This window comes from Sinohyriopsis cumingii, chromosome 4 (genome assembly GCF_028554795.1).
Source record: "Sinohyriopsis cumingii isolate HCF-2022 chromosome 4, ASM2855479v2, whole genome shotgun sequence".
Taxonomy (NCBI): domain Eukaryota; kingdom Metazoa; phylum Mollusca; class Bivalvia; order Unionida; family Unionidae; genus Sinohyriopsis; species Sinohyriopsis cumingii.
In genome coordinates, this window is record NC_142964.1 from 69,938,282 (window position 1) to 69,954,186 (window position 15,905).

The 15,905-nt window shown below is 36.1% G+C and overlaps 1 long non-coding RNA gene across 1 annotated transcript; it reads left to right on the top strand.

The window, feature by feature from the left end:
* Nucleotides 1–5,120: 5,120 nt before the first annotated feature.
* On the top strand, nt 5,121–15,590 carry LOC149801411 (uncharacterized). Its single transcript, XR_016420644.1, has 2 exons — nt 5,121–10,890; nt 12,893–15,590. It is a non-coding gene; the product is annotated as an uncharacterized LOC149801411 (long non-coding RNA).
* Nucleotides 15,591–15,905: the final 315 nt, after the last annotated feature.

Consider the following 15,905-nt stretch of genomic DNA (forward strand, 5'->3'; position numbering starts at 1 on the left):
AACGCAGTAAATTCTGGAAATCTCTGTTTAATTTTGTAGGCACTGCAGATGCCCCGCTGCTAGCAAATAATATTTCGTAGAAGAGACATTGCACCGTGATGATGCATACATCCAACAGTGATGCACATCGCTAATTTTGAGACTAATACATTGGATGTTATATTTCTTTGAATATTGGTTGAAATTCATAAACAAAATTAATTTCACACCAAGAATATATTGTCTTAACCAGATTAAAGAAATTGCAGCAATGCATGACCTAGAACCAGTTGGTGAGAGGGGCATGTTAATTTCAAAAATGAGATTGTGTCGCTTTTTATAATTTTGCTTATTGTTCTTGGAGACTCGCGTGCTATTGATTATCAGATGTTACTGCAGAATAGGCAGGATCGTACAATAGCTTAGTGGCTTATGCCAAAGTAAAATTTATATGTCATAAACATGGTGTGTCCTTTGTGTAAGACAACGGGACTTCATTTTGTGAACACAGGAAATTTGGTTGGTTTTGTCTATAACGGCACAGCTACACAAATAGATTATGAAGTGTTGAGGCAATTGGAGCAAAGTGCCCTGCCCAAGGACGCGCTACTGTAGCCCACTAATTGCATGGTAGGATTTGAAACCAATTACTACTACTATGTTTCGGTTTCCTCAAGCTAACCACTGAACCACCCCGGCTCCTCGGGAAATTTGATGATGAAGTATATAAGTTATTATTAGTATAGAAATTCAGCATATAATGTAATGGGAATATTTGTAATGAAGGCGAATGTGGGTATTTATTGTTTTTTTAAATAACTTAATGGGTTGTATCTTGGTGGTGGCGGTTGTTTTTAGCTCTATTGGTCATATACTTAAACAGCCTGTGAATGGTCTGTCGTCCGTCGTTCTTCCCTCCGTAAGCACCAGTTTGTTATCGATACTCCTAAACTAATTTTCGGATTGCCAGGAAACGTTGTACAAGCATTCAACCCTTGGTCTAGAAGGTACGAAATTAAATTGGTGCAACACAGTCGCCATCTTGAAAATATTGTTATCGCTTCTATTCCTGAATGGATGGTCCTCTGAGCATGGGCTTCTCGTTAAAGCATTTCTTATGATGTCTAGTTGGTCCTGAATGAAAACTAGGCCGATCTAATGTCCGATATGACTTGCAGAGCGGCAACAGGTGTCGCTACTCCACCTTAAAGGGAAATCATATTGACATGGAGGTTTCATCAGAAGACTTATGATGTCTATTTGGTCCTAAATGAAAATAATGAAATCTAATATTCAATACGGACGACACAGTGGCCATCTTGAAAATCTTGTTATTGCTAATCCTCCTAAATGAAAAGTAGTTTGCAATGGGGTTTTAATGGGAAGAAATGGCCTTATCTTGAATTCTTGGGAATTCATTTCAGCGCTAGAGCGTCCATCCCTTCGAGGGACTCTTCTTAAGTGTCTTGAAGACTTTTGTATACTAGCAATGCTAACTTGAAATTGATGGTTCTGTCATTCTAATGGCTGAATAATTTGTTTTCTTTTAAAGTCAGATTGACCTTCTAAGATATTTAGCTTGCCCCCAAACTATGACAGCATATAGAAATTTTTTAAAAAATTAAGTTTAAAATTACCGAATGTTTCTGTTTGTTTATTTTTATTTGAGTTGTATTTATTTAACAAAATTAACGTCTTATTTTGTTTCCTTTTTATATCATTTTTTAAATAAGAAACCTTTTTCAGTAATGAAAGTTATAAAAAGATATCTGGTACTAAATGTAGCTTGATATTCAGATGACAATAAGAGAATACACAGATCATGAGTGTTGTTATCTGGTATCAACGTTCTCCGAATCCTGAGTGGATCATTGAACCCAAAATAACGAGCGTTTCAATACATCCGAGGTATGGTCGCTATTCTTACATTAAAAAATAAAACTTTTAATTCTTCTAATGCAATTTAAAGTACCCCTTATGAAAGCGGCAATCCTGTACGTTGGCTTTATGTATCCCCAGTCAGGAGTGGTATGTGGTTCCGATGAGCTGATGTAAAAGAAAATGCTCTTCACGCAAAAGAGCCACCTTCGAAGCTCTATTAATTCTAACCACATCTGCGAGTTTTTCAAAACAATAATTATCGGTTTTGAAGAATAAAGTACCTAACAGATATTTGGCAGTTAATTAATTGAAATTACTTCGATTCTAAACACTATTTTGATTTATACTCCAATAATAATACACGAGTTGCTGTATAAAAGTCTAGATGAGAAATCCCCTTTGCATGCATCCTTATTTCCATCGCTTGAGCGAGAAATTAATATCAGAACGAGAGAAAATATATTATTTCTCTACTGTGACTGGGTGGGACGTCATGCTACATGTCTGCTTCATTATGCCTCAGTGCTAGACATCACTATAAACTGTCACACTGCAGACATCGTAGCGATATGATTGAACAATTGTTCAAGCTACGTTAAAAATCCAAATCACACACACGCACACATTATTATTAACATTATTATTATTATTATTATAGTGGGAGATACATACAATTTTGGTAAAATATTTTCATAATATTTTGTTATGTATATTTGATTTAATTATATCTGATTTAATATATAATTTATTTCACTTTAGTTGTTTGTCAGTTTTTTAAAAAATATATTTTCGTTACATGATATTGTAATTTAAATTTATTCACTAAAGATGATACTTTTTCAGAAAATAATTTTACCTTGGCTGTTAGTTTATAAACACCAGGTGTTGTTCTAGATCCTAACCTTGTTCTATTTTATTTTAAAATGATTGGTTGTTCTCGAGGTCATAATGGGACTTCGTGTTCAAGATGTAAACAATTGTATTTATTATTTCTTAGAGTAAAATGATTGGTATTTTGTCAGGGTCATGATCTTTAAAAGTACTTAAATTTCTATGTTTCCAAAACTTGATCACGTGACCCCCTGTTTACGTTTGGAAGACGATATAACCTCTATTTTGGAAAATTATTTTCAGTTGCAGCTGGGCTTTTTAGACTAGAATTTGTATGTTGTGCTGTTTAGAATTATTTCAAATTACATGGATTGGAGTTATTTCAAATTACTTGGATACCAAACGGATTAATTCTTATTCCTGGAAAATACGTGTGTTCATGTACAATTGTTGAACAAGGACAGTATTTTTATAAAAATTTATTCAGCTATCAGAAACCAGAGTGATAATTCTTGTTTCTATAAGGAACTGTAGAATTGAACACTACATTTCACCATACGTCATCGTCTTCCATCTTGGATTCTTTGTCGGGATTCGAACTTGAAATCAGTAGAACATTTTGTTATCAGAACTTCCAAAATTTTATTCGTGGATTATTCTTGGATTATTTTTGGATTTGATTCTATAAAACCTTAAGTTCATATTTTTCATTTTTGCAGGGAAATAAATTATTGTATTTTTTCAAAGCTTGTTGTTTTCACTCTTTCATGTGTTACTGTTTATTCAAGCCTAAAACGTGACATAAGAACTTGTATTCTTATATTTTCAGATACTAAAAATATAAGTCTTAATATTTTCACGCTCAAACAAAAATCCCCACCATACCATGCAACGCTTGATTGTGTCTGACTAAACAAAATTGCAGAAAGAAAAACGACATTTTGGGAGCTATGGAAACTGATTTCGTTTCAGCATGAACTTATTTTTGCTGTAGATATTTGACTCGCAAACGTTCGCTCTTGTACGAAGTTCTGTTCTCTATATTACACTGTCAGCAATGTTAAAAACCAGGTGTGCTGAATTGCCTTATTAGACATACAGGGGTCAGGTCGCCGTTAATCCTCCTATATATTCCACATACATGAACATTTCTCCAAGCTGAAATCAAATCCGCATTTCAATGCGACTCGGATTCCTGGGAGTGATAGTAACACTATAGACCATTACAGGACGTGACTGCTGTTGCTTAACACAATTACGTGTAGCAGCCAATGAAAACCTATCGGGTCCGTTTATAGGTGAATCAAAAGATAGGTACTGTCATTATCTCACACTGACTTTGCATGTGTTCCATCATCATATTGTCTGTTTTCGCAACCACAATCAAATCTATCTCAAAATATATAAAAATGACTCTTTCCTACTTATTCCATGGTAAATATTACTCCCTCTCATGACCGTTTCCTAATAAATGACACATCCCACAAAATCCCCTCTAAATTTAGATAATAATTACTTAGCTTGGTACTAACTTTAAAGCATCGTGTCAGACCCCTGTTAGAGTTATGAAATATATCCATTTACACTGACTCTATACAAGTAAACTACATTATCTACAAGAAATAGTAAGGGAGGTTTTCGATAAAGTCGATCCATAGATTCTACAATTACTGACCAAAAATTTCTCTCTGAATGTGTAAAAATGGCGGTTTCATCCTCTTCTACATACATGAGAGCGCAGTTTTTCAAATTGCAAAAGACAAAATCGCTAAAAATTTTGATCCGAAGTAAACTAGCTTAGTTGCCAAATCTTTTGAAGAACATGGAGGTAATTTTAATTTTTATTGACTTTTTTATGAGAATTTGAAATTTAAATGTATATTTTGAAATCTTTGTAAAAGGTATTTGTTAAATGCATCGCAAAAAGAAATTAACTTGTGTCGCCCACACAACTGCTTGCATATATCCCACACGGAGTACACTGGCTTTGTGCTACAGCTGTACATACACGATCAATGCGGTGTGATTTGGAAAGACTACCCACCCCCTCGGCTTCTGAGGACTCCTCATGATTGCTGGTCTATAATCTTTTAGAAGTTGTCTGCTTCAGAGATTAAATTGATACTTGACTTCATATATGACAATTAAAACAAATGATTGGCTACAGTTCTCGAGATATTTAAGTAGGTAGTAGAGTTTTAGTCATAAATTGTAAACATAGATCTTTTCATGTGTTTATGGTTGCTTTACGTGATAATATTTCACTTGTCCTATTTATGTAACACATTAAAAAAAAAAACAACAGAAAAATGGTTATGTAAATAACATTTATTATGAAATAAAAGGCAAAACACTATTATGTATGTATAAGTACATAGTTTACTCCTTATCCGGTGTCTAATCGGTGCCTCTTGGCATGTTTCTCGTATTCATTAAATGGAGTATCTCTTGTCACTCTCCATCAACAGTCTGCAAGCATTGATAGGCTTCATTTGCCCTGATAGCGTTTCTCCATTGTTGCAATGTCCTGGTGAAATCGCTCGCATCATCTCGAAGTAGTTCACGAATCTGAGGACCAACAAGGACACATTCTTTTATCTTAGCTTCACTTAACCTTGGAACTTTTCCACAGAGGTACTTGAAAGCTGCTTGTGTTTTGTCCACTCGTCTGGATCATGAATGATGCTAATGGCTGCCATCAAACCATCGATGTTTATGCATGCTACAAGATCATTTTCCATGAAGAAGAATGGGCAAGATACTTTTGACGGTCACGGAAAGTGGAAATCCTAACATCACCTGCCAGGAGATTCCAATGCTGTAGTCTGGAGCCCAACAGCTCTGCATTGGTCTTGGATATTCCCAAAACCCTGACAAGGTCATTCAGGTTACCTTGTGCTATGAGGTGTGGTTCAGAGGAAGAGGATGGTAGAAAATATGGATCATATAACATTGGTGTTTCAGGACTAGAAGTTTCATCCTCTTCCTCGTCTGACTCAGTTGAGAATGATTCGGATGCATCAGGAACCGGCAGTCCTTCTCCGTGGGGATCTGGTTGTAAAGCTGATGGAATGTTTGAATAATACACTGTCCACTTTTTCTTCTTTGACACACCTTTCCTAACTGGGGCATCATCCAGAAGAAGTAGTTGCTTATATGATCTGCTGACTCACTCCAAATCATTGGCACTGCAAAATGCATATATTTCCTTTACCTGTTCAACCACTGGCGAACGTTTTGCAGCATATGTGTGGGGCCATGCCTCTTGTCCTGATTTCCAATTTTGCAGCCAAAAAAGATGATGGGCTTTCTTCACCATAGTGGTTATACTGCGCTTTTGTGATGCAAAAGTCACTTCACCACAAATATAGCAGAAGTTATTTGCTTTGTTCAAACTAGCACGAGGCATATCTGCTCACTTTGGCTAAACATAATTATGTCCCTTTGCAAAATCGAACACTGAAAAAATGTGGCGTTTGGTACGGTTGGGGAGGGGTACAACCAATATATTATTTAAATTACCATAGAAGTCCCACCCCGGGCTCGATTTTGTAGGGAATGAAATTAGTGATAGAGAGAGGTAAAGCTCCGAGCCCACAGTCAACAATGCCGACAGTTAAATTATTGAGAACACAAAAGGTGACATTCAAAAGAATATCAATTTAATACAATTCAATATTCAAATGATAATAATTCCCCAATCACTCTTCTTCCTCTCGATCAAGAGATAGCCTATTGCATCATTTGATTTATAGCGTGAGATCTCTTTTCCACCTGTCTTTGTTTTCTACTCACCTGTATCTCTCCTATCCCGCCAATTTCTTCTCTCCTTCCAACTTCCTTCCAAACTCCTTCTCCTAGACTTATCTTTCTCCAATTCCTCCTCCTCGACTCCTTTTCCTCCTCCTCCTTGACTGTGCTCTCCGACTATCCTTCGATTCACAATCGACTTTTCCACTAGTCTCTATTCTGTCTCTCTCCTAGAGACTCGGGACTAAACCACACCGGAAGTCTGTCCCCTAAAAGCTTCATGTAAAAACACAAGGACGTTAGCATATTTCCTTAGCCATTTCGTCTCACACTAAATCAACAATAAATCATCAGATAAGGCTATTACATTTTTCGGTCACGCATTCGTGCACATCCAAATACCCATATGCTCTTGTATGGTAAACAACGTCGTAATAAAAGCACGGTATCAACTACTTATCATACAGACATCAATAAATTGCGTCACATCCGTATATATATTCCTAATCTCATTATACTGAACAATATCACAACAATCAGGCGCATTTCTGTACATTACACTCTCACAAGTGTACACAAATATTCAAATATCCATATTAACTAATTTTACACAATGCAACCATTTTCCAAAGTTACAATTCAATTCAACAGTTGCAAAATCTATACTATCCCATGAATAAATGCACTAGTTTACAACGAAGTAATCAAATAGCGAATTACATTATTAAATCTAACCACGAGCTAGCAATCTACATAATTCTTTACATAATCATAGCTCATTTTTCAAAACGAATGTAAATTAAACACTACAAAGGTAATTCCACGTACTAACGATTCTAGTAATGAAGTATACATACTGCACATAATTACAATTACAATGCCGTAATATTCTGCAACAATCGAGCAAATAACGCACTGATCTAAACGAAACTTTGTCTTTCCTTAGAATTTCATAAGTTTTCCAGCCAATTTACGAGTGGCTTTCCCGGAGTTATTGCTTTAACTTTCCAACACGATGTTTTACAATTACTGAAGATTCTAGTCTAAATTGCTCAGTTAAATTCTGATTGAAATGGTGAACACACCCTCTCTCAGTTCTGACTGGATATAGATTCTACCCTGTTCTATTCAACTTTGCTGTCAACGTGGTGAGATTTACGACGCCAATAAGGGTCCTTTTTTCTTGAACAAAGCTTTCAACGTCCACATGTGATTTTTGACACCCAACAAAGCTGGCTGTCGTAACAATTACGAACAGGACCATTGTAGCCAAGGGGTCTAACATAAATACATGGCTTCTAACCAATTCCTTTGTTTTTGACTTACGTAATCGCGGGCAGGCAACGTGAAAACAAATAAGAGAGCACGACCACTGTATGATTTCTAGACCTGATATAGGGCAATTTATTCAGCAGAGTGATGTTAGCTTAGTTATGATTGCATCATCCATGATTTCTAGGAATAAAATGATGCAATTTATATCATGTATGACACGTGACCAGCTTCAGATTGCATGATTCATTGTTTTGCCTAAAAAGCAAATACTGTCGAAACCCAGTCATAGATTTTTTTCACAGATCCAGTCAAAGACGTATTTTAGTAATTTCTAGTTTAAACTGAGATTCCTTCCCTTTGTAACTCACCTATCCTCCTGCATTCCCATGTCAATGGTTGTATATACTGACCCAGTATCATATCTTTAAAACTAGAGTCAATCAACAATTTTAAGCATCATTTTCGTTCACAGTGACCAAGATTTAGTAACGTTTGACTACATTTATTTACCGCTTAGGTGGCCTTGTGGTTAGAGCGTCCGCATTTGATGCGGGATGTCGCGGGTTCAAACCCTGGCCGAGTCATTTCAAAGACTTACAAAAGTGGTACTAACAGCTGCCTCGCTTGGTGCTCAGCATTAAGAGGTTAGTTTTAGGACTGGTCGGCCTGGTGTCAGGATAATGTGAATGGGTGGGACATCATGCTTCATGTCTGCGGCATGATGCCCCAGTGCTTGACATCACTATAAACTGTCACGCTGCAGACAGCATAGCGATATCACTAATTTTTTTTTAAAGCTACGTTAAAAAATATATCACACATTACATTTATTTCGAAGGCATTTTGGGTGTAGTACAGTGTTATCGATTGAACATTGATCTCATTGATCTTTGTCAATGATAAATGGAGCCCCGGGCGGCCGGGTTGTCTTAAGCTTTTACTGATCCCTGTCATCTCATCGCTGTCCGCTCGAAAGGTGTCAGTAGCTTCCCATGAGTCGACGGTTCTTACGGGGATTTTCCCCGGGTTCTTCCTTCACCTTTTATGCGGGCCGCAATATATATAGCCTGACTAACGCTGAGAAATCGGGTTAAACCCGAAACAACAACCACCACAATATCAGTGATAACTGAATTCAGAGAGGTCAGATTTTCTAAATTAATTAAACTTGTCCCTAAGCTTATAAACATGAAGCCAGCAACCTTTCACTAGCACATACATTTTTATGTTGCCATGAAACGTGATAAAAAAAAATCAAAATCAATATGCTTCAAGATGGTCAGTGTTCTATATTAAAAGGCACGAAGATTTCCAAATGGCAAGGCCTTAAAGCGAACCAGGGAGAGTCAACTTTATCCTCCCACTGACCTATCGAAAATATTTGGATATGATGTGGATATGACATCCAAAATCCCGGACCTACTGGAAATATTCGGATATGACATCCAAAATCAGACCTATCGGAAATATTCGGATATGACTTCCAAAACCGAACCTATCGGAAATATTTGGATATGACATACAAAACTGGACCACAATCTAACAAGATACTATCCTAATCGTGATAACCCTAACACAGAGGTGTTTGGCTTAACATCTGGATGTAACTGTATGCTATTTCCGTTATGTAATGTTAAAACTGACTTTTAAATATCCTCTTTCTCACTTTACAGAGAACGCTAATATTGAAAAACACATACTCATGTCAATGATCAACCAGATGCCCCAGCTACATGACCAGGCATCTACAGATTACCCACTAATGGAGGTACAAATACACCAAGAGGTAAAGCGCGGCTTGGGCTGGCAGATACTCCAACGGTGTGTGAATTGTGTTACTTAAATACAAGTTGTACTAAAAAAAAATAATCGGAAAAACCAGACTGTAGCCCAACTGTAATTCCAGGTTGGACTGCAAGATACGGGTATGAGAAATATAAGGGCCTGACTCTTGCTAACTACCATAAAGGTTCCTCCTCTAACTTAGAGAGGCATGCAAAGGACTGCAAATAAACTAACTAACGTTACAACTGTACTGTATAATCAGGACATATCAGACAAACTTAAACTGGCACATTAGATTACCTAAGATTGCGGCAGCGCAGACTGTTCCCCAAACAACATCACATTTCACGCACGCTAGAATTAAGTTTGTATACGTTAATGCCGAGAAATCAGGACAAGCATCTTCACAAGCTGTCATCAGCTCTCTGTGTGTGTGCGCGTGCATGCGTGCGTGCGTGCGCGCGCGCATGTGTGTGTGTGATTTGGATTTTTAACGTAGCTTTAACAACTTTTCAGTCATATCGCTACGGTACATCAACGAACGTTAGTAATTTTAGCTGGAAAGTTGTGCCCAGTCTAAGGGAACATGTTTTCTTCCGTGTGTTAGTAAATAACGAAACACGTAACTATCACTTTGGCAACGGAGATAGCGACCTCTGCGGTGACAACAACTGCGTCATCTTTGTGCAATAATATATAAATCTTTTGTTTAAATATTTTTGCAAGTAAGATATTGTGGCGGTACATCATAATTAGGTGTGCAGTTGAGACACTGTGTTCCGCGGGCTCGTTGTACATCATCCCTTGTTACGTGTAGGGACTTTTCTGCTTTCTCGAAGTTTCGCAACTTTCCGACTATTGCAAAATCCGTGTGATTAATTTGTGAGATTTGCCTGTTTAATCAAAGGAATGATTTCTGATGATACTTCATACCTTTGTCCTCCTTACTTTTTTTTTTCGCTATTTGTGGTTAAATTGACATATCGCAGAAAAAATATCGAGAGGGAAATTTTTTTGTATTTGCTCATTTTATCCTAATTGGTTATTTTTCAGAGCCCGCCAAAATTAACGGCCACATGTCAGCGGGCGATCAGGTGGTACAAGAAAGTAAAAAAGTGACACTATGGTGCAACGTTACAGGAATTCCTCCTCCACGGGTCACGTGGTTCAGGAAATCCATCCATAACAAATATGTTGCGAAAAAAGGTATTGAATCTATAACGAAGAGTAGAGGTTTTTTTTTTTTTTTTTTTCAATATTACAAACAAGAGTTGAATATCCGTTGACTAGGTTATTGGATTCACGAGGAGATAACATGCATCAGAAACCTAGCTCAAACACATCCAATGGCCAGTTTGATCGAATTAAAATTCGTCTGCCACATGAATGGTAAAACATAAAGAGTCTCTCTCTCTCTCTCTCTCTCTCTCTCTCTCTCTATATATATATATATATATATATATATATATATATATATATATATATACAACCATCAATCAGAGGGTGGATGTTTTGCTGCAAGAGAGGTAAAGTATTTCATGATGATGCACATTCACTTTTTGTCTTTGGTATTCACATCACACAAGGCTTGTCCAGGGTTCTATACCATCTTGTTTCATCTTAAATCTAATTGATTGATATTATCTAATCAGTTTCATGAAATTTTTGTATACTGAGCACATCAAAGAAATTATATTTATCTCCTGAATATGTGTGGCCTTCAACGACATTGAACCTGCAGACAGCAGAGAAATGAAAGTTACAGTCGAATGTAAGTACGCATTTCACTTTCTGCTTTTATGGATAAAATTTGCTTAGGATACATGTCCAGCCACATCAAAACTTTTGGCAGAAGATAATGTTAGAATACGCAGATAGATAAAAAGATAGATTGCCGAAATTCCTGGAGTTGACCATGTTGGATTTTTACATTTACAATCCACAAAAAGGTCGCATTTGTTTACCGAGGACACGCAACAGCTCCAACAGCCACTTATCCCTGTGTAAAAAAAAAAATGAACACTTCCACAGCTACAGAACTAACATGGCGGATTGCATGTAAGCAGACGACTCTTTTTCAGCATGTATCTAAGGAGTGGTGTTCATCTGTATGACGATAATAATGGTGTTGAAATCATTCGTGCGCGAAACGAATTCGATAGTTTTAGCGACATCACGACACGCTTACGTGAAAATTCTACACAGCTATCGACTCGGATATCATTAATGATTCTCACCTGAACAAATTCTAATAGGCCGTCAAACGTTTTGACGTCATTGTGATGTCATGGTTCTCCCTGTGATTTATGTCATGGATAATTAATTACATTTTCTGCTTCTTTTTATCAACATTTTCCCAAGTTAAAATGGGGATACTAGTCTTGCATTTGAGGATTGGAAGACATTTAAGATGGTTTTACTGACGTAAATAGCCATTTTACCGTCACTTTTAATGCGTCGTTATCAAAACTAAATCTGCGACAGTAAAACAATCATTAATGTCCTCATGTTATACATGGCTATCATCCCCATATTTGGAACACCTTTCAGATATTCATAAAAATCTTGTATCATCGTTAATATGATCGCTCAGCTCAAAAGTGATTCAGCTGGAGCTGCAGCTGTATTGATTGGGGTTTATTTTGTTTGCTTTTCTTCTTTTATTTTGTGTCGTCATTTATCCACAAACATCGGAACTGCAGCTGTTACCTGTTACCTGAGTACAGGTCTTCTATATATGTATATATTCAGCAGGTATTTTATCTATTTATTTGTTATCTTGTATGAATGACTGTCATCTTGAACTCACACTTTATTTCCCATGCGTCTGAAACACTTTACAAACCGTGTATGGTCCCTATAGTAGGACAATCATATGAAAATGTTAGGCACGTTGGTGCTGATGATACTGGAGATAAAGCACGCGTACTTAGTAAGTGACACTGTTTGTCATTCTTTAATGAATAAATATATAAATAATATACATCAACTGTATTGACCGTGCTGATTTTGTAGTGACGTAAAAGTGCATACATTTTACCTGAGTTGGGTTGTCTTGCCTTGGAAACCACCGATGTCTACGTGGGTAGCCAGCTTTGGCGAGTAAGACCAGGTCAGATTTCGGAGGGTCGTGTTTTCAATCCTAATTGTGAGGCATATGTGTGGGTAGTGGGTGGGGGTATTTATCATGCCTTGTTCAAGCATCGACTTTCAAGATCAACCGCAACCACTATATCAACAATAAACTTTGGGACCGCTGGTAAAAATGAGACATTGAGACAGCGGTAACAGGTCTACTCTGTACAGCAGGAAATTTTTTCCCATGATGAGTAGTTGTGTTTAAAGGGTAGCCCCAGAAAAATCTTTATCATTGAGAGTTCATATCTTTCAGAGCTTGCAGATAGAATCAGAGGGACCACTACGTCTACATCAACTATGTCAAATAGTATGTTGTGGGTTATACCCCCTGAAAGACCATACACTGGAATGCATAAGCCGAACATCATCCAGCCTAGAGGTAACGGTTTCTCTTATAACTCAGGTATGCCTTCCTTCATACTATTCTACAACTCTGGGATGGCAATATCAAACATTAGAGCATGGACAAGATCTGATGAAATAACTGCTGTCATGCAATAACAGATAATACATCTTAACTAAAAATAGAGAAAAATGTTATTCGAGCGTATCAACCAACACAGTATTTTAATTACGTATTAATTCTTTTTATTAAATCATCCTTTGGATAAATCTAAAAATTGTGCAAAATATCATTGTCTTCAGCTGACATAATCCAACTACATTTTCGAAATGAATTGTTGTGATTACCACTAGGACAAATATTATAAAGAAAACTAAAGCGTCCAAAATCGTTGTATTTTTTTTATAAAAAAAAAAAAAACTATGTTGCAACATTTTTATAAAATAAAAAAAAAATTTAAAAAAATTTTTTTTTTGAAGAAATAAAACTTGTTTGCCGGGAAAGAGTTTCATAAGGGAAACTATATGTAAGCTAGGCGAAAATCACGTGTTCATTAAATACAAATCGAAAAGAAGGCCACGATTATGCAATAAATCATTTAGAAAATATTATCTCGTTAGATGCTAGTTATAGCGTAGAATGGATAACTCAGTGGGTATTGGCAAAGAAAACTCGGGAGTTAAAGCCCCTTGGATTAATCACTCAACACCGTTTTCGTAGCCCCACCATACGATATATCTGGTATCATACTCGCACATATTGTTTGCCTCCTGTCGTGCACTTCATGCTACGTCTAAAGAAATAAACGACCTTTGTGCATAACTCGAATGTAAATGTCATATGCACACACTTAATATTAAACCAGCCATAGTTTTGTTGCCAAATGCAGTGACAATGCTGTTATTATTCATAGGGGTAGAAGGTCCGTCAAATTAGACAACCTTTATAATCACATTATACTCCAATATTATTATTTTCTCTGCGTGATATAAAATGGCCGGCAATACTAGAATGTGATCGCATGTAGTTGTTTTATTTCCATCATCAACATTTCAGACAAAACGTTTCTTCTTGCATACAACATTTGTGGCATTATAGCGTGTGCGCATACTAGTATGAGTCATTCAACCACGAATGGATGTTAAAGTCAAATAAATTTGTGTGACAGGCAGTTATATATATATATATATATATATATATATATATATATATATATATATATATATATATATATATATATATATATATATATATAACACAAGCTGTTTTTTATTTGTATATAGCCTCCTCTTTAAAATATCGAATTTATTCCCGTCAAGAGCCAAACGACTATCCTAAAAAAAAAAAATTGATGATGTTCCATTCAAAATTGAAGTATGCCACATCATATAACGCATTGTGCGATGTATGGACAGAAATGGTGACAACGATGTAAACAAAGTCGTTCAAGACGATTCAGATGTAAAGCAAATTGGTAGATCTAGTTGTCAAGCAGTGACCAAATATATTCTGATATATGAGTCATGCAGGTTGATGAATTTATCCACTGGTACCGTTTTACCTGAGAAAACTGAGAAGGTCGTTGTCGATCGATCGAGTGAGAGAGAGAGAGAATGTTCAAAGTCATATTAGCAAATACATAATTACTACAGATAACGCAAAATAGACTTTTCCTTGATGATTTTAATCACGACTTTCACAAATTCGTATGATAGCGCCTTTGCAGACCCTTGATTGATTAATACAACTATTATACTTATTCTTTTCAACTACTCACGTGATCATACTTTTGTCCCTCTCGAATCAAAAGTAAGTCATGTGTGCATGTCCATTGGATTGTACTGTGGTGTATTTGAATCAGACTAATCAAAATCCATCTGACACACATTTTGGACTGTTTGAATGCATGACGGGAAGTGAAGACATGGCTTGTTTTTAAAGTTCTTCATAAGCAGAAATGCACGTTGTATTTTTTTTTAAATTTGACTGTTTGACTGTAAATTTGAATACATCTTGATAATTTTCCGATGCTGATGGTAAACTGCCAATATTTCATATACTGAAAGAAAATTTACATTATATTTGTAAAATTATCTAACAATTCAGCGTAAGTTTATCTGGAAATATAAAAAAAATTGCTTTACTTTCTAAATGAAATTTATATTGTGCACTTTAGCGTTTAATATAATTTATACTAAAAAAAAACTACTTAAAAAACCTGTATCCGACTGGATATATGGACTACGGAACTATGAAATATTTCTGGTCAATTTCTGGTCAACCAGGTTTGCGGAGTTTTTATTTCTTTACTCGCGATGATTAACATTTTGTCTTTTCATAATACGATGGGTCCTTTAATTGCCCATTTACAGGATGGCACGACAGATACAATAACTGTTCAATGTCACATCATTTAAGGCTATTCGCTGACTCAATGTCCATCAATTATTGTTATTTGCTGAATCGGTTTTGTCTGAAATTTATTCTCTCTCTTCTTCGATGCAATATTGATTTTTCCTAGCCTTCATTCATTTTGTCTTTACATCATTTTATGTTTACTTTCATTGTTTACATACAGAATGGTTCGATAAATATGAGCAAGTTTTAATATCTTTCTCTTTGTGTACTTTCTAACTTATTTTATTTCGAACATCCCTCTCTCTCTCTCTCTCTCTCTCTCTCTCTCTGTCTCTGTCTCTCTCTCTCTCTCTCTCTCTCTCAATATTATAGTTGGTAACATTCCACTCTAGGAATAATAGTTCAATTTAGCCTAGGGGAAAAAGTGGACGAGAAAACCACCGTAAAAATAAAATTGTTCGGTTCAAGGTTATACAGAAGTGTCCTCCTTTTCTACATTTGGACATTCGTATATTTTGCAATGCCAAAAATTTTATATTTAATTGCCTGCATTGTATTTGCAGAT